The 21,848-nt window shown below is 38.3% G+C and overlaps 1 pseudogene; it reads left to right on the forward strand.

Annotated features, from left to right (window-relative positions):
• LOC102840104 overlaps nt 1–13,198 on the forward strand; it is a 27,635-nt pseudogene extending 14,437 nt beyond the window's left edge.
• Nucleotides 13,199–21,848: the final 8,650 nt, after the last annotated feature.

Raw genomic sequence — 21,848 nt, forward strand, 5'->3', positions numbered from 1 at the left:
TATGATAAAAAGACAAAGTATATGCTTCAAAATGTTAACCATAATTATTCTGAGTAGGTGGATTACTGGTGATTTTATTTTTTCCTTGTTTGCTTGTCTGCATTTTCCTATATGAACATGCATTACTTTGATAATAAGGGGGAGGGAAGAGTGGAGGAGGTAGGGCTTAGGGAAGAGCACTAGCTCTTCTCCATTTCATTTTCAAATTGAATTGAACCTCCGGCTTTGCAGATCTTTCCGTTCTGTATTTATTTTACCTGAATGGAGCCTGGAGAATGTCACCACACCTTTAAGTGAAGTTGTGAGAAGAGACCAAAGACTCTTTTCTCTTTCAATCTGTTACATCTTCAAAGTTTCATTCAACAGTGTAGGAGGCCCCAAACCAAGACTAAATGTTACTAGCACATTGTGTAGTGATTAAGAATTGCAGCTTCTAAGTGATATGCAAAGCTATCTACATATAACATTGCTGTGTGAGTTCAGAAAAACACTTATACCCAGGTCTATGTTACCAAATACTGATCATGGAAAGTGAGAGAGAGAATTTTCACTTTCATCTTGGTACTTTGGTGTATTGTCCAAGCTTTCACAGTAAGCATTTTTATAATTAGAAAAAAAAATAATAACTCTTTTCTCTTAGAACAAATAAAAAGCTGAGTGCTGTGAATGGAAAGCAGAGCATCTTCAGAGATAGGCCTTGCAGACAAAGTCTAAAACACTCTGAATCTGGGAAGTAAAAAAGGGAGGTAAGACTTGCTTAGATAGTTGTCTTCTAACATGTACTATTCTGCGGGTTCTTATTTGTTCCCTTTAAACTTAGAATTTTAAATTTAGAATTAAAAGAAACCTTAGAAATCTTCTGATTCATAGACAAGAAGTCGGTTTTACTTTGATTGCCAACTCTGATTGACTGGTAATGGCTGCCTACATATAAAGCTTCGCTAGGAAGTGTCGGAAGCAGCTGCCTAATCTGATAGAAAAAGTTCTGTGATTGATTAAAAATGCTTGTTATGGGAGTGGTATACTTAACAGGTATTTTCCCTCCCTGATCTAGTTCAGCCCTCTGATTTTCTATTTGAGAAACTGATAGGTAAAGTCATGAACAGTGATCACAGAGCTAGTTATTGGCAGAACCAGGCCTAGAGTAACATTTCCTGACTTCCTGCTATTAGGATTTCACCACACAACAAATTGATTTAGACTTTTGAAGACAAATATAGTTCGGTTGTTGTTGTTAAGTGTCATCCAGTCAGTTCCAACCCATAGCAACCCTGTATGGAGTTTCCGAAGAGCGGCTGGTGAGCTTGAACCACCTTTGTTTCTGTTCAAACCAACTTTGCAGTTAAGCGCATTAACCCATAGCGCAATACCAGGACTCCAAATATATAGTGTGTTTGTTATTGTTGTTAAGTGCCTTGAGTCGGTTTCTACTTATAGCAACCCTATATAGGGTTTCCAAGGAACAGCTGGTGAGTTAATAGGCCAGCCTACAAATTCAGGTGTAAATTTTATTCCATGTGTTAGCATATTATTTTAGGAGGGAATTGAAAATACAGTTTATTAATGGCAATAATTATTGCATATATTTTGCGACTATTTCCTGAAAATTAGGTGATGTAAGTAGGCTCAGTATCATAAGTCAGAGAGCTACAGAACAAGTGACTTGCTTAAGAACATTATTATCTGATAAAGGCCAGTTCCAACGCCCAGGGTCAGTCCACACTAGGTCAGGTCTCTGCAGAGTTCCATGGCTTGTGCTGTATTTACTGAGAGTAACAAAGCTCCTTGGAGGTTACATTTTTCCACATTCTATTTAATTAATTCCCCGTGGACAAAACTCTAAAGTATTTTTCACTAGAGAGAAAACTTGCAAACAAAATGAGAACCAGATTTCTCCATGTAAGAACTTGAAGGTGTTAATAGCAGCACTATTCAGAACAGCCAAACGTTGAAAACAACCCAAATGTCCATCAAATGATGAATTGATAAAAAAATATACAGTACGTAAGCATAATTATTTGGCCACAAAAGGAATGAAGTATTGATACATGCTACATCATGGATGAACTTTGAAAACCTCATGCAAAGTCAAAGAAGTCAGTCACAGAAGACCACACATTATATGATTCCATTTATATGGAAAGTCCAGAACAGGGACAATTATAGGGATAGGAAGTAGGTTAGTGATTTCTTGAGGCTGGGAGAGAGGGGAATGAAGGATTAGGAGAGTGAGACCTAAAGGGAAAAGGGTTTCTTCTATTTTTTTTTTAAGGTTTCTTTTTGAAATGATGAAAAATGTCCTAACATTGGCTATGATGTGATTACTCAAATCTGTGAATATACTAAGAATAGCACCCTCTGTAAAGGGATGAATTGTATAATATGTGAATTATATTATAAATTATATCTTAATGATGTTGTTGTGAGTTACTATCGAGTCGATTAATGACTCATGGCGCCCCAATGTGTGCACAGAATAGAATTGCTCCATAGGATTTGAAAGTTCTGTAAAGCTGTTTGTGTGTTTGTTTGTTTAATGTGTTGTTAAGATTAGAGAGAAACTAAAGGGTTTTTTTTTTCAACTTTGGCTTCTCCAGCTATTGGCAGGGTTAAATGAGAGTAAGTAAAAAAGTATTGTTACTAGGCCTCCAGCTCAACCATGCACAGGTTTATTACAAACATAATGCATTTAAATATGTCTCTGCAATTAGCAGATGGCTGCAAACAAGTTGTCTTTGTCTTAGTCTCATTAGAGTACCTTAAAAAAAAAAAAAAAAAGTCCAATCAAGACAGTGTATCTGGGAAGTTAAATTCAAGGCAGAGAGGTCAGCTCAGAAGGTTATGGTGACTGCTTTCTAGAATTCCAAAAGGGTAATATTGACAGATTTTTCAAAGTACATAGGGTAATCACGGTTGCTTATTAGGAAGAAGTTTAAAGAAAACTGCATTGATGAGACAAAGGCTAGGGAATTTGCACCAAGTAATTTTTATCCCCCCATCAGCTCAATGCATCTGCTCATTCATCAAAGATAGAAAGGACTCTCCTATGAGAACTGTACTGGGAAACTTTATCCCATCTACCCTACAGCACTGATATTGCCCCTTTAGACTTATTTCTGTTCTCAAACTCAAAGAACATTGAAAATGAACATGATTTGAGTTCCTCAAGGATGCCAAAACACCAATTTGACATGGTATAAATCACAGAATTCTTTAGGGAAGGGCTAGGGGATAGAACAGCTTTTACAAGTGCATAGACCTAAATGGAGAATATGTTGAGAAATAATTGCTTTACATTTAAAATTTTGTGTTTAATAATATTATGATTTTATAGCAATACTTTTTTACTTACCTTTGTATTTCTTCTTTTTAATGGAAAGGTCAAAGAATTATATATATATATATATATATATATATTGTTGTAGTTTTTAGGTGTCATTGAGTCAGGACCGACTCATAGTGACCCTATGCACAACAGAACGAAACACTACCTGGTCCCATGTTAACCTCACAATCTTTGCTACTCCTGAGCCTATTGCGGCCGCCATTCATTGAGGGTCATCCTCATTTTCTCCAACCCTTCACTTTACCAAATAATATTCTTCTCCAAGGACTAGTCCATCCTGATAATATGTCTGAAGTATGAGAAACGAAGTCTGGCCATCCTGGCTTCCAAGGAGCATTGTGGCTGCACTTCTTCCAACACAGATGTGTTTGTTCTTCGGCAGTCGATTGTACTTTTAATATTCTCCTCTAACACCATAACACAAATGCATCAATTCTTCTACCATATCCCTTATTAACTGTCCAGCTTTCACATGCATATGAGGTTATTGAAAATACCATGGCTTGGGTCATGCGCACCACAGTCCTCAAACTGACATCTTTGCTCTTGAGCACTTTAAAGAGGTCTTGTGCAGCAGATGTGCCTAATGCAATACGTCGCTTAATTTTTTGACTGCTGCTTGCATGGTGAGTGTTGACGGTTGATCTGATCAAAACAAAGTCTTTGACAATTTCAATCTACTCTCCATTTATATGGATGTTTTGTATTGGTCCAGTTGTGAGGATTTTTGTTTTCTTTACATTGAGATGTGAGCACTGATCTTCATCAGTAAGTGTTTTAAGTCATCTTTGCTTTCAGCAAACAAGGTTGTATCCTCTGCATATTACAGGTTGTTATTGAGCCTTCCTCCAATCCTGATGCCATATTTTTCTTCATATAAGCCAGCTTCTTTAATTATTTGTTCAACATGTTGTTGTTAAATGCCATCAACCTGATTCCAACCTGTAGAGACCCTGTATAAGGTTTCTGAGGAGGGACTGGTGAGTTTGAATTGCCAACCTTGTGGTTCAAAGTGACTTTGCAGTCCAGCTCATTAACCCACAGCACCATAGAGATTGAATAAATATGTTGAAAGACTACAACCCTTGCACAAACCTTTCCTAATTTTAAACCATTCGGTGTTCCCTTGTTCTGTTCAAACAACTGACTCTTGGTATATGTACAGGTCCCTCATGAGTTTAAGTGTTCCAGAACACTCTGGAGAAAAGATTGAAGTTATCAAAGACTTTGTTTTGATCGGATCAACCATCAACACTCATTCTCCACAATATTTGTCATAGCTTGTCATGATCCACACAACTGGAAGACTCTACGTAGTCAATAAAGTACAGGTAAACATCTTTCTGGTATTCTCTGCTTTCATCCAAGATCCATCTGTCAGTAATGATATCCCTCATTCCATGTCCTCTTCTGAATCCAGCTTGACTCTCTGAAAGTTCTCTGTCAATGTATGGTTGCAGCCATGTTTGTATTATGTTTAGCAAAATTTTACTTGCATGCGATATTAATGATATTGTCTGATTATTTCCACATTCCATTGGGTCACCTCTCTTTGGAATGGACATAAATATGGATCTCTTTCAGTCAGTTGGCCAGGTAGTTGTCCTCCAAGTTTTTTGGCATAGATAAGTGAGTGCCTCCAGTGATGCATCAGTTTGCTGAAAGATTTCAATTTGTATCCCATCTGATCCTAGTGCCTTGTTCTTTGTCAATACCTTCAATGCACTTTGGACTTCTTCCTTCAATGTCATTGGCTCTTGATCATATGCTACCTCTTGAAATGTTTGAACATCAATCATTTCTTTTTGGTACAGTGACTCTGTGTATTCCCTTCCATCTTCTTTTGATGCTTTCTGCATCATTCAATAATTTGCCTAGAGAGTCTTCAATAATGAAAGTTGAGGCTTGAATTTTTCCTTCAATTCCCTCAGCTTGAGAAATGCTGAATGTGTTCTTTCCTTTTGGTTTTCTAACTCCAGATCTTTGCACATTTCATTGTAGTATTTGACTTTGTCTTCTCAAGCTGACCTTTAAAATTTTTCTATTCAGCTCTTGTACTGTCTCATTTCTTCCATTTGTTTTAACATCTGTATGCTGGAGAGCAAGTTTCGGAGTCTCTTCTGACATTCATTTTGATCTTTTCCTTCTTTCTTGTCTTCTTAATGACTTTTTGCTTTCTCCCTGTATGATGTTCTTGGTGTCATCCCACATCTCTTCTGGTCTTTGGTCTTTAGTGTCTAATGTATCAAATCAGTTCTTCAGGTGATCTCTAAATTCAGGTGGGATATATCCAAGGTCATATTTTGGCTTTCGTGGACTTGTTTTCATTTTCTTCATCTTCAGCTTTAATTTGCATATGAGCAATTGATGGTCTGTTCCACAATCTGCCCTTGGCCTTGCTTTGGCTGATGATATGGAGCTTTCCCACCGTCTCTTTCCACAGATGTAGTCAATTTGATTTCTGTGAATTCCATCTGGTGAGGTCCATGTGTATAGTTGTCTCTTATGCTGTTTAAAAAAGATATTTGAAATGAACAAATCATTGGTTTTGCAGAATTCTATCATGTGATCTCCAGCATCATGTCTGTCACCAAGGCCATATTTTCAACTATTGATCCTTCCTCTTTGTTTCTAACCTTTGCATTCCAATTGCCAGTAATGATCAATATATCTTGATTGCATGTTTGATCAATTTCAGATTGGAAAACTTGGTAGAATTCTTTTATTTTATCTTCACTGTCTTTAATGGTTGGTGCATAAATTTGAATAATAGTGATATTAACTGAACGTCCCTGTAGGTGCATGGATATTATCCTATCACAGACAGTGTTGTACCTCATGACAGATTTTGATATGCTCATTTTGATGATGACTGTGATGCCATATCTCTTCAATTTGTCATTCCTGGCATAGTAAACCATGTGGTTGTCAGACTCAAAATGACTAATACCAGTCCATTTCAGTTCACTAATGCCTAGGATATTGATGTTTATGCGTTCCATTTAATTTTTGACAATTTCCAATTTTCCTAGATTCATGCTTTGTACATTCCATTTCTAATTATTAATAGTTGTGCCCCATCAGCAAATGAAGGTCTCAAGGGCTTACTCCATTTGCATCATCATGGTCAACTCTACTTTAAAAAAAAAAGTTTCATTGTGACTTATGTGATAGTTTACATGGGAGAACATTAGCTTTACATTCATCCTATTGTATATTGTTACATTGCCATGGTTATAATCCCCTTCATGCATCATCAACCAACAAAGGGTATACCCTGCAAGCCTGCCCCCCTCTCTCCTTCCCTCACCCCCGGTCATCAGCACACAGCCCCTCTTCCTCCCTGGGTCTAGAGTTCCCAGACGCTCCATCTCTCTACATCATCATCTATGCCTCCATCTCTGGCGTCACTGTTTCTCTGGATAGAGTCCTGCACTCTGCTCTTATCCCTTGATGGTCCCAGGGACCTCCACTCCTGAACTGCAAAGTCAATCTCTTCCCTCCTTTTGCTACATAACGTCTACCTTTACATTTCCAACCCTCACAGTCAGTCCTGATAACAATTATTCACTATTATACTACAAGAGACCTATTCCCATCTCCTTTCCTCAGCCCTGCCCAGACAGATTGGATACTACTCAGTGGAGATTCTACCTTCCTCTGCGACCTCTGGATCTAGCCTCCCTCTTGAAAGCTTGTAATCCAGTCACTTCTTGCCTTTTTAGCCTACCACCCCTCATTTTGGGTAGCCAATGTCCATGTTGTCCATCCCTGTCTACTCTGTGTATGGAGGGGGTGGGAATGATGCTTGCTATAAAGATTTGTGCCCTCTTTTGAGCTACTGCATCCATAGGTGTAGGTCAAGTTCATCAAATTGTATCAGATTACTCTTTTTTTCCTCTTCTTTCTTCTTCTAGTTGAGCTCTGATCATCCAGTCATTGAAGCCAGGTCAAGTGGGTATTGTCTGCAAGTGTGGGTGTTCTTATGCATATGCCCTCTCTTCTTATCAGCTGGACACTTCACTCTCCACTCTAGTCCTCTGTGGCTATGTCACTGATTCTGGGCCCAAGAGTCCCCAGGTCTTGCCACACTGCTGGCCAATCATCCGGATTCACAGGAGTCTATTGAACATTGTAGGGCTTAGCTTGCAGCTTCATTGCTGTTTTACCTCAATTCCCTTTATCGGTGATGAACGTGATCACCAATCAGAGCACATGTCTGCTCATGTATTCCCACTGAGTCTTAGTCTTGGAAGGGGGTTTTCTCTGAGGGGACCCGACCACTTGCCTTGCTGTCTCCTGGGCGAGCAACTTGCTTGTTCTTGTAGTAGTCAGTTGGACTGCTGCTACTGTTTTGTATTTTGCCTGTCGGCCTTCCTTTTAAGAAATATCTTCTCTTCTTTTAGCCACTCCAGGCTGGTCAGCTCTACTTTGAGGAGGCAGCTCTTCCCCAGTTGCATTCTGAGTGACTTCCAACCTGAGGGGGCTTATTTTATAGCACTATATCTGACAGTGTTTTTCTACTGTTCATAAGGTTTTCAGTGACTAAATATTTGAAGATAGTTTGTCTCTCCTTCCTAGTCTGTCTTCGTCTGGAAGCTCATCTGAAACCTGTCCACCATGGGTGACCTTGCTGGTATTTAAAATACCTGTGGCATATCTTCCAGAATCACAGCAAGTCACAAGCCACCACAGTATGACAAACTGACAGACAAGTGTTTGTTTAGTACTATGGGCAAGTGTAAATTGCTACAATTTGATGAACTGGAAGTTTGCTTATGGATGCAGTTGTTTGAAGTTCCGACTGGAATGGAAGGATTCTTCATATCAAGGAACAAGCTTATTTTGTCAGTGTGCTGGGTTGATGGGGACAATTTAGACATTTGCTATCAAAAACGGGGGAGGTCTCCTATAAAGGCATGAAGTGACTGGTTTATAAGGTTTCATGAGTATGCTAAGTTTCAGAATGAGGGGGTTAAGGTAGAATCTTCACTGAATTATTTTCCTGTTTTCCAGATGAATCTGGTGAAAGGGAGTGGAAGAAGATGATGATTTGTTAGTAATTGTTAGCAGAATTCATTGTGATTGTCACAACTGTAATTGAAGAAGATGTGTAACTAAAAGGGGGACTAGGTAATCTTCCATTTCAGGAACAGACGGGTCCCAGGACCATCAAGAAGGAAGAGCATGAGTGGAACGAGAGAACCCTATCTGGAAAAGTGGCCACAGTGGAGATGGTGGCAGAGACGGTGGCATGGAGAGACAGAGCAGTTGCAGGCTTTAGGCCCATGGACTGAGTGGGCAGGAGGCTGGCTTACAGAATGTGCCCTTTGGACATTTAAATGAATATATATTTTTTATTTTGTAAAAAAATACTGATGCTCTTATCTGTAAACTATCACTCAAACTACAATAAAAAGTTTTTTAAAAAAGATTTATCAAAAGGGTAAAAAGATAAACTTCTTGTTGTTATTAATTGCCATTGAATCAGTTCTGACCCATAGTAACCCTGTATAGGGTTTTTGAGGAGTGGCTGGTAGCTTGAATGGCTGACCTTGCAGATCAAACTGACTTTTGCAGTCCAGCATAATAACCCACAAGCTACATCCTGAAGGGAAAAAATTTGGATACAGCATATCTGATAATGGTCTAATTTCTAATATAAATAAAATGTATAATAACTCAATAATAAAAAGAAAAATAACATAATTTAAAAATGGGCAAATTATACATACAGACACTTCTGAAAAGAGGATATTCAAGCAGCCAACAAACCCATGAAAAGATATTCACAATTATTAGCCATTAAAGAAATGCCAATCTAAATGACATTGAGATACCATCTCACCACTGCTAAAATGACATTGAATAAACAACAACAAAAAGTAATCTATAAATGTTGCTAAGGATGTGGAGAGATTGGAACTTTTATCCACTACTGGTAAGAATGTAAAATGACATACATTTCTATAGTGATAGAAAACAATATGATGGGTCCTCAAAACATTAGAAATAGAGCCTACTGTATTATACAGCAATTCCACTCCTGATATATGTTCTAGAGATATAACAAAAGAGACTTGTATAGACTTATGCATACCTATGTTCATAATAGCACTATTCACAATAGCCAAAAGATGGAAATGACCTAAGTGTTTATCAAAAGATGAATGGATAATCAAACTGTGATGAGTTCCCTAAATACCTTGAAACATGGACGAACCTTGGAGACATTATGCTGAGTGAAATATGTCTATCACTGATATTGTATTATCTCAGTTTTATAAAACAACCAGACCGGCTATATATACAGAGATTAATGTTCATTGGTAGTTGCCAGTGGTGGGGAGAAGGAGATTCATTCTTTAGACAGTAGTTACGTTTTAGTTATGGTTTAGGGGGAAGGCAGCACTGTATTAAGGAGAAACATGCACAGCTTAACCAAGATAACATTCAGACTAACCATTTCATAGTAGAAACATTTGCTAAAATAGCTGCATAATTCATTATTAGTTACTTAGAGCACCATTGGTCAAATTAGTAGCTTTCAAATGCTTACCCATAACAGAATCAACTGAGTGTGTAAAGGCATACATCACCAGACTCCTTTTTAGATCTACTGATGTGGACCTATGAATTAAAAAAAAAAAATGTATCTCAGGTGATGCAGATATAAAATTAGAACCGTTACCCTTTTCCTTTTTTTCCTTGACTCTTGTCTCTGATTGTTATCATAAATAATTTTAAATCAAACTGGTTAAAACATTCTACCTGATAAAGTTAATAAAGTTTAATAAAAAAAAGCACTAATTTTACAAATTATTGAGTAGATCTACTTTATGTCAACTGACTTAGAAGATAGAGGAAGTCCCCTCTTCCTTTCCCCTCCCTCCCACCACTATAGACTTCTCCATTAGGAGACATTTCTTGCTAAAGTTTGTCCAATCTAGCCTACTGGGGAAGTAACTACTGTATAGTCAGCTTTATGAAATATGTCTTTTCAGTTGTCTACTCTAGCTGGAAGATCAGATAATACCAATATTTACTTCTTATAACCAATTTGGAGTCCTGGTGAGGCACTGTGGGCTAATGCTTCAGACTGCAAAGTTGTTTGAACTACAAGGATGGTGGTTCAAGCTCACAAGCTGCTCCTTGGAAACCCTATACAGGGTTGTTATGGGTTGGAATTGACTCAACAGCACTTAACAACAACAACATAATCAATTTGACTTAATAAGAAATCATTGTATGGACTGTGTGAGGTACTCCATGTGAGACCTGAGTTTATTATGCAAGGTTCTACTTCCAGGCACCTTGCATATGCCATTACTAGTCCTCACTGAAACCACTTTACAGATGCTAAAATTGAGTTCAATCTGATTTGGTAACTTAGCCAATGTTACACAATATCATGTTTCAGTGACATGGCCAAAGTTTCATAGCAGAGCTCATATGAAAGCTAGTTCTAAAACCTTGGTTCTGTTTACTAGACCAAGATAACTCTGAGATACCTACCAATGCTTTCTGATTAATTTAACAGTGTAGGGACCATGGTCTAGACCATAATGTTTGTTATGATCCTCATTTGAGTGAATGGCATAATTTGAAGGATGAAGTATAATTGAATGTTATTGGGAAGCTCTCTAAACTATGCTATAATTTTCACATTGATATTGAATTTAAAATATCCATGCATTTGCTTTTCTGTCTTTATTGCTGCATAATAACCCTGCACTGTTGACCTGGTGTGGCTCTGTGGGTCAATGCGCCAGACTGCAAAGCCATTTGAACTGCAAGGTCGGTGGTTCAAGCTTACCAGCTGCTCCTCAGAAACCCTATACAGGGTCGCTATGGGTTGGAACTGACTCGATGGCACTTAACAACAACAACTGTTGACCTAAATCTACAAATACATAAAAAAGAAATTACTAGGACTCCTAGAAACTTGGGTCAGATCCCTGGTGGCTCATGGGTGAAGAACATCATTCTAAGGAACATGATTCATTTTGCAGTCTGATTCCTTGGTCCAAGATCTTCAAAGCTAACTGTTGATCACTGCCAGGTAATGGGGAAATTATCTCTTTTAGTAAGGTCATCTTCATCATTGTAAAAATATGTGCCCTGCTCTGAGCAAGTAATTGACTATAGAGTGGATGTTGTAAATCTAAGCAGAGGAGAGCGTGTGCTAGTAGGAAATTCACACCAAAATGGCTAAGAGAAGAAAGTTTAGGGAACTTTAAAAAATATAATAATATGTAAAATTAAAATTATAAAGATATAGTAGACTTAATATGGATATTCAAAATATATAGCACAAAACTGTTCAGTTTAATAAGAGATAAGGTTTTAAGAATGTTTGTGGAATAATGGCAATGGAAAACAGTAATTGATGACTTTAACACAGGATGTTTCAATGACTGAATCTAAGAGTTGTCCATTCCTCTCATAGCTGTGAGTGTGACAGGCATAACATACATAAAGTTATCTGTAACGATGCAGAACTGGAGCCCCTGAAACGATGATCCAGACACAAAACAAATTACTGTGAGAAATATGAACCCAAAGGCTGGGAGTTCCAGTCCACCAAGAAGCACCTTGAAAGAAATGTCTGGTTATTCACTTCCCAAAACAGCAGCGATTGAAAACTCTATGGAGTCCAGCTCTACTCTGACACACACAGGGGCGAATTGTAATTGACTCCGTGGCTACTGGTTTGACTGGAGCACTGCCAGTCTTTACAATAGATTTATAAAATATTGAATTCTTTTTGTAAATGTTTGATGCTTGGCATAATGAAAAATAAGTACTGGTCTGAACTTGAGACATCAAGAGATTCTTCAAAATAAAAAGAAGGAGATTCTGCCTGTCTCAGCCTCCTGCTGCTTTGGGCTGTTTCTGTCTTGACACCTTCTGCTCTTGGAGTTGGCCTTGTCATGAGGTGCCTTGTCATGAGGTGGCCATGATGAGGAGCTGGATGGATATACGCATCCTGGTGATCTGGGCACTTTGGGCACTGTTTTAGGTGCATCCTGGCCATCACACACAGCTGGTGTGCTGTTAGCATCAGCAAACTCAGCCTCATCAGTCTGACCTACTTGTTTCTCTGGCCCGAAGCATCTTCTATCGCTTCCAGATCTGAAAATCAGTCACTTACACCTTTTCATTTTCCCTGTGGGTCCAGGAACAGGATTTCTTTGTTTGGCCAACTTACATTTCTTCTGTTATATTATAAACAGAGCTTTTGATGGGAGGCTGGCCAACTGTTTATTCATGCTCCTCTGTGACTGGATTTGCATCTTGATTACTGGTTTAGCAAAGGATAAGCACTTGCTGATGCTTCCTCTGAACAGGTCAATACTTTTTGACTGAGCCCAATCCAAGACACATGATTATATCATTTTGATTTGAAACACGATTTAAGTCTTGTTGTTTACCCTAGGCCGAATCCTGGTGTGTTCACTGTAGGATAAGCACAGTACTGCTAACTGCAAGGTTGGTGGCTCAAGCCCACTAGCTGCTCCTTGGAAACCCCATACAGGGTAGCTATGAATCAGAACCAACTCTCCAACACTTAACAACAAATACATTTACCCTGGGTTACCTTTGAATTCAATTATCTCATCGGAGGCTCAGAAATCTATGAACTAATTACAAATCTTGTTGGACATCAGTATTTCTTCATAATGTTCAGCTATCCAATGCACTTGGGAAGACAGAATTTTCTTTCCATATCTCAGTTTTTGTACTGCTAGCTGCCCAGGATTTGGTGTGTCGCCTTCTAGCTTAAGGCGAGCTGCTGATCTGACAGCGATGGCTGGAGCCACAGATGGGGCCAAATTTGGAGGCCAGTGAATTGTATCCTCTGCCTGTCCATCAGCCATCCCAGCTCAGTTGCTGTTTCCTTCCAGTGCTGAGTGTGCGTAACAAATGAGTTCTAGCTGTTGGACCTAACCCATACTCAATGTAACTGCTGAAGAAAAATACGTGTTCCTTTAGTTCCATGATTCATTGAACAAATGTCAACTGTACAAACTTCAAAACTGATTCTGTTTCTTGGTGTCTTCTCTTCTCTTCCCTTCCATCAGAATAATGGGTTTGTGCAGACCCATTGATTAATCAAACCCTTGCCAAAGGGACTCCACTCTTTCTTCACACATGCCTACCTCCTATTTTTCCCAACCCCCAAATTTGCAGCTAGAAGAGGCTGTCCATAAAATAACTTCCTTTGATACACTCTTTATTCATTGACTTTTGTCAAAGGTTGGTCACAAAGAACTTTGGTGGCAGAACTGTAATAATAGGGGAGAAAACTGGAGCAGTGGATGAAGAACTTTTTCAGTGTTTGGTAACTGAGACCTGATATCAGATTTGACCATTTATCCCATCTCTAGGTATTTTGTATACGAAAACACTACTGGTTCAGTGAGAGACACAACTATGCATTCAAGAGGTATAGGCTTTGTTGCTAGGTATTATTCTCCTCTAAGTTAAGTGATCAAAATGGTTGTGGAGTTGCATCTCACACAAGGGAAAGTTTAAAACTAAGGTAGTCAGCCATATGCAGATGTAGGGCATATTGGCTTGGTGAGTGCCCCGAGTCACTGAGTTGTTTTGGAATGCTCCAAATCATATTTGCCATAGGGAGATGCTTGCTCTGAGAGGTCCTTGGTGCTTGGTTTCATTTCATTTTCATTCTAGATATGTGTTCATTGAATAGAGTAGTGGGAGACATATTTGCCCCATTTAAATTGTTGTTTTTTTCCTAAGTGCATCATTTCATTGTGAAGAAAGTACAGCTGCTCTGTAAGTAAATCATTCTAAAGTCAACAGAAGCACAACTAAGGGAATTACAAATTATTTTGGGTTTTAACTTTGAAATAATTTGGATTTTAGGGTCTTTATTATTTTGAGTCAGGAATATATAAGTTCTGCAAACCTAACAAGTTTAAAACCGCCTAACGCTTTTCCATAAGTGGGCTTTTTCCATCAGAGCTAGACTCATCACCGAATAAAGTTTTTTTGAAGGCTGAAAAATTTTAATTAAATAAATGAAAAGGTTGACTTAGACTTAAGCTCCTCAAGGTCAGACATTGTGTTATTCATCTTTTTATCCCTGTTGCCTTTATCTTATATATGGAGACACTTGATAAGTGTTTGTTAAAGGGTGGATGATTACATAAGTAAACTTGTTGATTTCAAAGTTTCTTCCACGTTAATACACTTCTTGTATAAGGATGTGACAGGAAAAAGAGTGCATTGTGTGAACACTGTTTTTATGGTGTTGTAATAGGGCACATGGCTTTAGAAAATCAACTGCTAGTTTGCAGAAGACCTTGTATTTTCATAGAATTGGAGAAGCTATTTCATTTTGTATCTATTTCTACATAACCACTGTTCTGTTGTGTTGTCATAGGGCATATGTATTTTAAAAAAATAACTTCTGATTTGGCAAGACACCTTGGTATTTATGCAGAAATGAAGAGTCTGTATATTTCATTTTGTACATATATTTTGTTAATAGATACATAAACCATACAAAGAATTGTCTGAGGCAAAAGAACATGATCTTGAAGTCTTTGTAATGTGAGGTTTGCTTTCTTGCACTAGTGAAACATCAGACTCCGATTAGAAAACATTTTAAATTATTTTTAATAATGACTGTGCAAGATGAGGGATGATTCCTACTTTTCTTTGCAACTCTTCATGTTTGTAATCTAGGAGCACTTGCTGACTGATTTCTGTGGTACGACTGCCAAAAATTTGCAGACTACAGAAAGTTTTCATTTGTTAAAATGTTAATGTCTTTGCTTCCAATCCATATTATTTAATTCATTAGGGCTAATGGCCTCTACCATCCACTTTTAAATTGCTACCTCATTTAGAATTATTTTCCACTCCCGATTTTACATATAGCAAATACACAGAGGATTTGGTGTGCTATGTTGGCCAAGTGCCTCCCTATAAGCCTGCAGAAGATCAATATTTATCTCAGCTTCTTATCTTTGGTCTAAGTTAATGTGGCAAGGCCAGAGCAGCATGATTCAGGGAACCAAGAGAATCCTCCCTTCCTGAGTCTCCTATCTGCTTCTCAATGACTAAATCCCTTAAGATATACAGTCAACTATTGACTTTGGTTATCTCTGAGTGGTAGAAAACACTCACTTTCTATCTTATAAATTTCTGTGTTGTCTGATTTTAAAAAAAAAGTACATTAAAAAATATTTGATATTTGAGTAAGTCATTCATACACATAATTCAAACACTTAAAAAACACTAAAAAGTTTCTCTCCCTTCCCTGTCTTCCATTCACTTAGATATCACCTTCCTTTCTCGGCCCCCAAATCACTGTTACTGGTTTCTTGGGTATTATTTCAGGGTGCTTATGTGTATATACAAGTAAAGACTAAAATATATTCTATTTTTCATTATCTCCTGGAGATTTTTCCATATTAATACGGTACATAGACAGCATCCTCATTCTTTTTCTTTTCTTTTCTTTCTCTTTTGTGGCCTTATAATATTTCATTACATGGGTCATTGTTTATTCAACTTTCTGGTTATTGTCATTACTTGCCATAGAGCTAGTTCTGACTCATAGCAACTGTATGTACAACAGAACAAAAATTTCACAGTCTTATGACATCTTCACAATTGTTGTATATATGAGCCCACTGTTGCAGCCACTCTGTCAATCAATCTAGTTGGGGGACCTTCCTCTTTTTCACTGACACCACTTTACCAAGCATGATGTCATTCTCCAGGGACTGGTCCTTCCTTGTAACATGTCCAAAGTATGAGAGACAAAGTTTCACCATCCTAGCTTCTAAGGGACATTCTGGCTGTACTATTTCCAAGACAGATTTGTTTGTTCTTCTGGCAACCCATGGTACTTTCAATACTCTTCTCTAATACCATAATTCAAAGGCATCAATTCTTCTATGGTCTTTCTTATTCATTGTCCAACTTTCACATGCGTATGAGGCTATTGAAAATACCATGGCTTGGGGCACACCTTAATCCTCAAACTAACATCTTCGATCTTGAACACTTAATTATGTCTGTACAGCAGCCTAATGAAATATATCATTTGATTTCTTGACTGCTGCTTCCATGAATGTCAATAGTGGACCCAAGTAAAATGAACTCTTTGACAACTTCAATCTTTTCTCTGTTTACCATGATGTTATTTATTGGTCGAGTTGTGAGGGTTTTTGTTTTCTTTACATTGATGTGCAATCCATACTGAAAGCTGTACTCTTTGATTTTCATTAGTAAGTATTTCAAATCCTCTTCGCTTTCAGTAAACAAGGTTGTGTCATCTGAACATCACAGACTGTTAATGAGTCTTCCTCCAATACTGATACCATGTTCTTCTTTTTATATGCCATCTTTTTGGATTGTTTGCTCAACATACAGATTGAGTAGGTATGGTGAAAGGATACAACCTTATCTCATTGCTTTCCTAATTTTGAACTATTTAGTTTCCCCATGTTCTGTTCTAAGCACTGCCTCTTGATCTATGTATAGGTTCCTCATAAATACAATGAAGTGTTCTGAAATACCCATTCTTTGCAATGTTATCCATAATTTGTTATGATCCACACAGTCAAATGCATTTGCATAGTCACTAAAGTACAAGTAAACATTTTCTGGAAGTCTCTACTTTCAGCCAAGAGCCATCTGATGTCAGTAACATTATATCTTGTCCTCTTGAGAATCCATTTTGAATTTCTGGCAGCTTCCTGTCAATATACTGCTGCAGCAGTTTTTGAATTATCTTCAGTAAAATTTCACTTGCATGTGATATTAAAGATATTATTCAGTAATGTGTGCATTCTGTTTAGCCATCTTTCTTTGGAATAAGCACAAATATAGATCTCCAATCAGTTGACCAGGTAGCTGTCTTAGGATAGATGAGTAAGTACTTCCAACACTGAATCTGTTTGTTGCAACATTTCCATTTATTTAACTAGTCTTATACTAATGGACATTGTTTCTAGTCTTGCTATTACATATAATACTTCAATGAATAACATTTACCTAAGTTCTTTAACATGTCATAGGTTATACTCATAGGATACCTTTGTTTAAGAGGAATTCTTGGGTCAAAGGATATGTGCACTTCTAACATATATGGATATATGTCAAATTGTCTTATATGAAGTTGTGCTAATTTGCAATCATACAAAGTTGATTATGATTGTGATGGTTAAGATTGTGTGTCAACTTGGTTGGGCCAGGATTCTCGGTGGTTTGGCAGTTACCATGTAGTCCTTCTCCATGATGAGAGCTAATAGAATGCACTCACTTCCGTGATGAGACCTGCTACAAGCAGCCAATCATTTGAAAGTGTTTTCCTCAGGCATGTAACCCGCTCCCAAAATACATGTGACTTTTGTCAGAGCTCTGTCTCCTGTTTTTTGTTGGATCTGGATCCTGCATCTGGCTCATAATCATCTGCCCTCTGATTCTTTAGAGTCGATCCAGTGGTCTGCCATATTGCCTGCTGATCTTGAGAGTCTTTAGTCCCTGCAGTTTGTAAGTTAGCAGCTTGCCATTTTATCTGCCAACTTTGGATGTATTCAACTCTACAGCCAGCAGCTGCAGATCTCCCTGTTGATTTTGGGTTTGTCAGTCCCTGCAGCTATGTGAGTCAGAAGCCTCCAGCCTGATATCTGACCTTCCAACTTGGAACTTGCCACCTTCTACCACCACATGAGCCATTTCCTTGAGATAAATCTCTCTATAAATATAGAGACACAAGCTTCGCTGATTTTACTTCTCTAGAGAACTCAGCTTAAGACATTGATACGTTTATATATTTTTTAAGTCTAGTATGTGAAAAATAATAATAATCATACCTTGAATTTGCATTTCTTTTATTATGAGTGAAGTTGAATGTCTTTACATATGTTTATTAACTTTTCTGTGAATTATGAATTGTTCATTCATATTCATTGCCAGGGGTTATTGGTTTTTTGGGGGTCTTATTTCTTTCTGGAAGTGCTTTATATATTATTAGGGAGATTAGTAATATGTTTATGATGAAAGTTTAAAATATACTTTTTCCTGGTTTGTCATTTGTCTTTTAACTTTGATTATGGTGGGTTTTTTTGCCACATTGAAAATTTAATTAATTTTTTTAACTGTTTATTGTGAATTGAGTGAAGGTTTACAGAGCAGATCATCAGTTTTACATTCAACAAATCATACACTTCATTTCATCTCAATGATTGCAGTCCTCGCAATGTGACATCCCTTATCCTACTTCCTCCATGTGATTCTTATTTCTATTCCTCTTTTCCTAACACTTCTGAATTTAGTCCTTTAGTAAATGCTGCCCTTTTGACCTCAAATGGTTGACTCATTTTACAGTGTGCATACATCACTAGTATTTTTCTCCCTTTATGCCTATCTATTACTTTGATGAAAATTGAGCCATGAGGGTGAATCCAGTTCCAGATCTGAAGGGTGACTAGGGGCCTTAGTGTCAGGGTGCTATAGTCTTAAGGTTTCTCTAGTCTCTTTCTGATCAGTAAGCTCAGTCTTTTTTTTTTTATGATTTTGTGACCTTGAGTTTTGCTCCACATTTTCTCTCATCCTATTCTTTTCAGAGCTGTTGGTCATGGTAGCCAGATGGCACCTATTTCTTCTGGTCTAAGGGTCATGGAGAGATAATCACGGATTCTGCTAGTCCATTGACTAATTGTTTTCAAGCATCTTCAATTTTTATCACTCTTTCCTCTGGACAGGGAGAGACTAATAGTTGCACCTTAGTTAGCTGCTCATGAGCTTTTAAGATTCTGTTCTCTACTCAGCAAAGTAGGATGTAGAACATTGTCTTTGTGCACTGTTATGCCAATTGACCATGGTGTTTTTTGAAACCGTGGTCCTGAGCCCTCAGGCCCAGCAACTCATTGCGTAAAGGTGTTTGATAATAGCTAAGAAATTTTCATGATTTTGCCCCTTCTATGCTACACCTAAGGAGCTCTGGTTGTGTAGTGGTTACGAATTGGGCTGTGAACTGCAAGGTCAGCGGTTCGAAACTACCAGTTGTTCCGCGGGAGAAAGATGAGGCTTTCTGTTCCCGTAAAGATTTACAGCCTCGGAAACCCTGTACAGGTTCGCTATGAGTCGGAAACGACTTCACGGCACACAACAACAACAACAACAACAACATGCTACACCTGGGGTCCTGGTGTGGTGCTGTCAGTTAATTCGCTGGACTGCAAGGTCAGTTTGAACCGCAAGATTGGTGGTTCAAGCTTACCAGCAGCTCCTCAGAAACCCTAAACAGGGTCGCTATGAGTCGGAACCAACTCAACAGCACATAACAACAACAATATGCTACACCCACCCGAATATAAATTTTTAAATTGTTTGTAAAAAGTTCGTATCTTCATTGGGATTGCATTAGATCCCCCCCACCCCAGGGGAGAGCGCGAACGCAGTCCCCCACTATCACAAATTGTGCAGTCGAGTTTCCCACATTTGGGGAAATCGCAGGGGTCAGCAGATCCCAAAGTGCAATGGATTAGCCTCACCCTGGGGAAACCACATTCATGATCATGGAATCACCCCTGCCAGGTAAGTATGGGATTGCATTAGATTTTGTATTAATTTGCAGAAGTGACATTTTAGCTTTTAAAAATCTTTCTATCTAGGCTATGTCTTTCAATTAAAAACAAAAATCTGTTTTTGCATTCATTGGTTTTGCATTAAAAGTTTTATTATGTAGGACTTGAACATTTCATGTTAAATTTCTTTCTTTGTTGCTACTTATAATAAAGTCTTTTCCTCCTTATATCTTCTAATAGGTTGTTGTCTGGATATACAAGATCTATCACTGTATCTTAATTTTCCATCTTCTATGTTACTGAATATTCATTATATATAATAGTGTTTCAAGGAGCTCTGGTAGCGTAGTGGTTACGAATCGGGCTGCGAACCTTAAGGTCTGCAGGTCGAAAGTACCAGCCACTTTGCGGGAGAAAGATAAGGCTTTCTGCTCCCGTAAAGATTTACAGCCTCGGAAACCCTGTACAGGGTCGCTGTGGGTCGGAATCTACTCAACGACATTTAACAACAGAAACATAGTAATATTTCAATTGAATATCTTGGGTTTAAAAGCATACAATCAGATCATTTGCAAATAATAAAAGCAGTTTTCTTTCTTTGCATTTTTGTACCTTGGATTATTTATAATGTTTAGCTGTGATTACTAATACCTTCAGTCAAATTTTAAGCAACAATGGGAATTTTATTCTTAACTTTGGTTTAGTATTTCCCCATCAAGCAGAATGTTGATTTGGAGACTGAGATAGATTTGTTTCATCATGTTAGAGAAGTTTTCCTATTTTACTGAGTGTTTTTTTTTTAATGTTTTATTGTGAATTATGTGATAGTTTACATGAGAGAACATTAGCTTTACATTCATCCTATCTATATTGTTTCATTGCCATGGTTACAATCCCCTCCATGCATCATCAACCAACCAAAGGATATACACTACAAGCCTGCCCCCTGGTCCTCAGCACACAGCCCCTCTCCCTCTCTGGGTCTAAAGTCCCCAGCTGCTCCATCTCTCCACGTCATCGTCTTGCCTTCATCTCAGGCATCACTATTTCTCTGGGTAGGGTCCCACTATCCGCTCTTCTCCCTTGTTGATCCCAGGGTCCTCTGCTCCTAGACGGAAAAGTTAATCACTCCCCTCCTTGCTATAAAATGTCTACCTTTACATTTCCAACCCTCACAAGCAGTCCTGATAACAATTACTCACTATTGTATCACAAGAGACCCATCTGCATTTCTTTTCATCAGCCCCACCTAGACAGATTGGATACTACTCAGTGAAGATTCTACCTTCCTCCATGCCTTCTGGATCTAGGTTCCCTCTTGAAAGCTTGTAAGCCAGTCACATCTTGCCTTTGTAGCCCGCCCCCACTCATTTTGGGTAGTCAATGTCCAAGTTGCCTATCCCTGTCTATTCTGTGTATGGAGAGGATGGGAATGATTCTTGCTGTAAAGATTTATTCCCTCTTTTGAGCTACTGCATCCATAGATGTAGGTCAAGTTCATCAAATTGTATCAGATTACTCTTTTTTTCCTCTTCTTTCTTTTTCTAGTTGAGCTCTGGTCATCCAGTCATTGAAGCCAGGTCAAGTGGGTATTATCTACAAGTGTCAGTGTTCTTGTGCATATGCCCTCTCTTCTTATCAGCTAGACGCTTCACTCTCCACTCTAGTCCTCTGTGGCTATGTCACTGACTCTGGGTCCAAGAGTTCCAAGGTCTGGTCACACTGCTGGCCAACTGGATCTCCACCGGGTTAACAGGAGTCTATTGAACATTGTAGGGCTTTGCTTGCAGCTTCATTGCTGATTTTCCCTCACTTCCCCTTATTGGTGATGAACGTGGTCACCAATCAGAGCGTGTATTCCCATTGAGTCTTAGTCTTGGAAGGGGGTTTGCTCTGAGGGGATCTGACCACTTGCCTTGATGTCT

Source organism: Chrysochloris asiatica, unplaced genomic scaffold (genome assembly GCF_000296735.1).
Source record: "Chrysochloris asiatica unplaced genomic scaffold, ChrAsi1.0 scaffold00094, whole genome shotgun sequence".
Classification (NCBI taxonomy): domain Eukaryota; kingdom Metazoa; phylum Chordata; class Mammalia; order Afrosoricida; family Chrysochloridae; genus Chrysochloris; species Chrysochloris asiatica.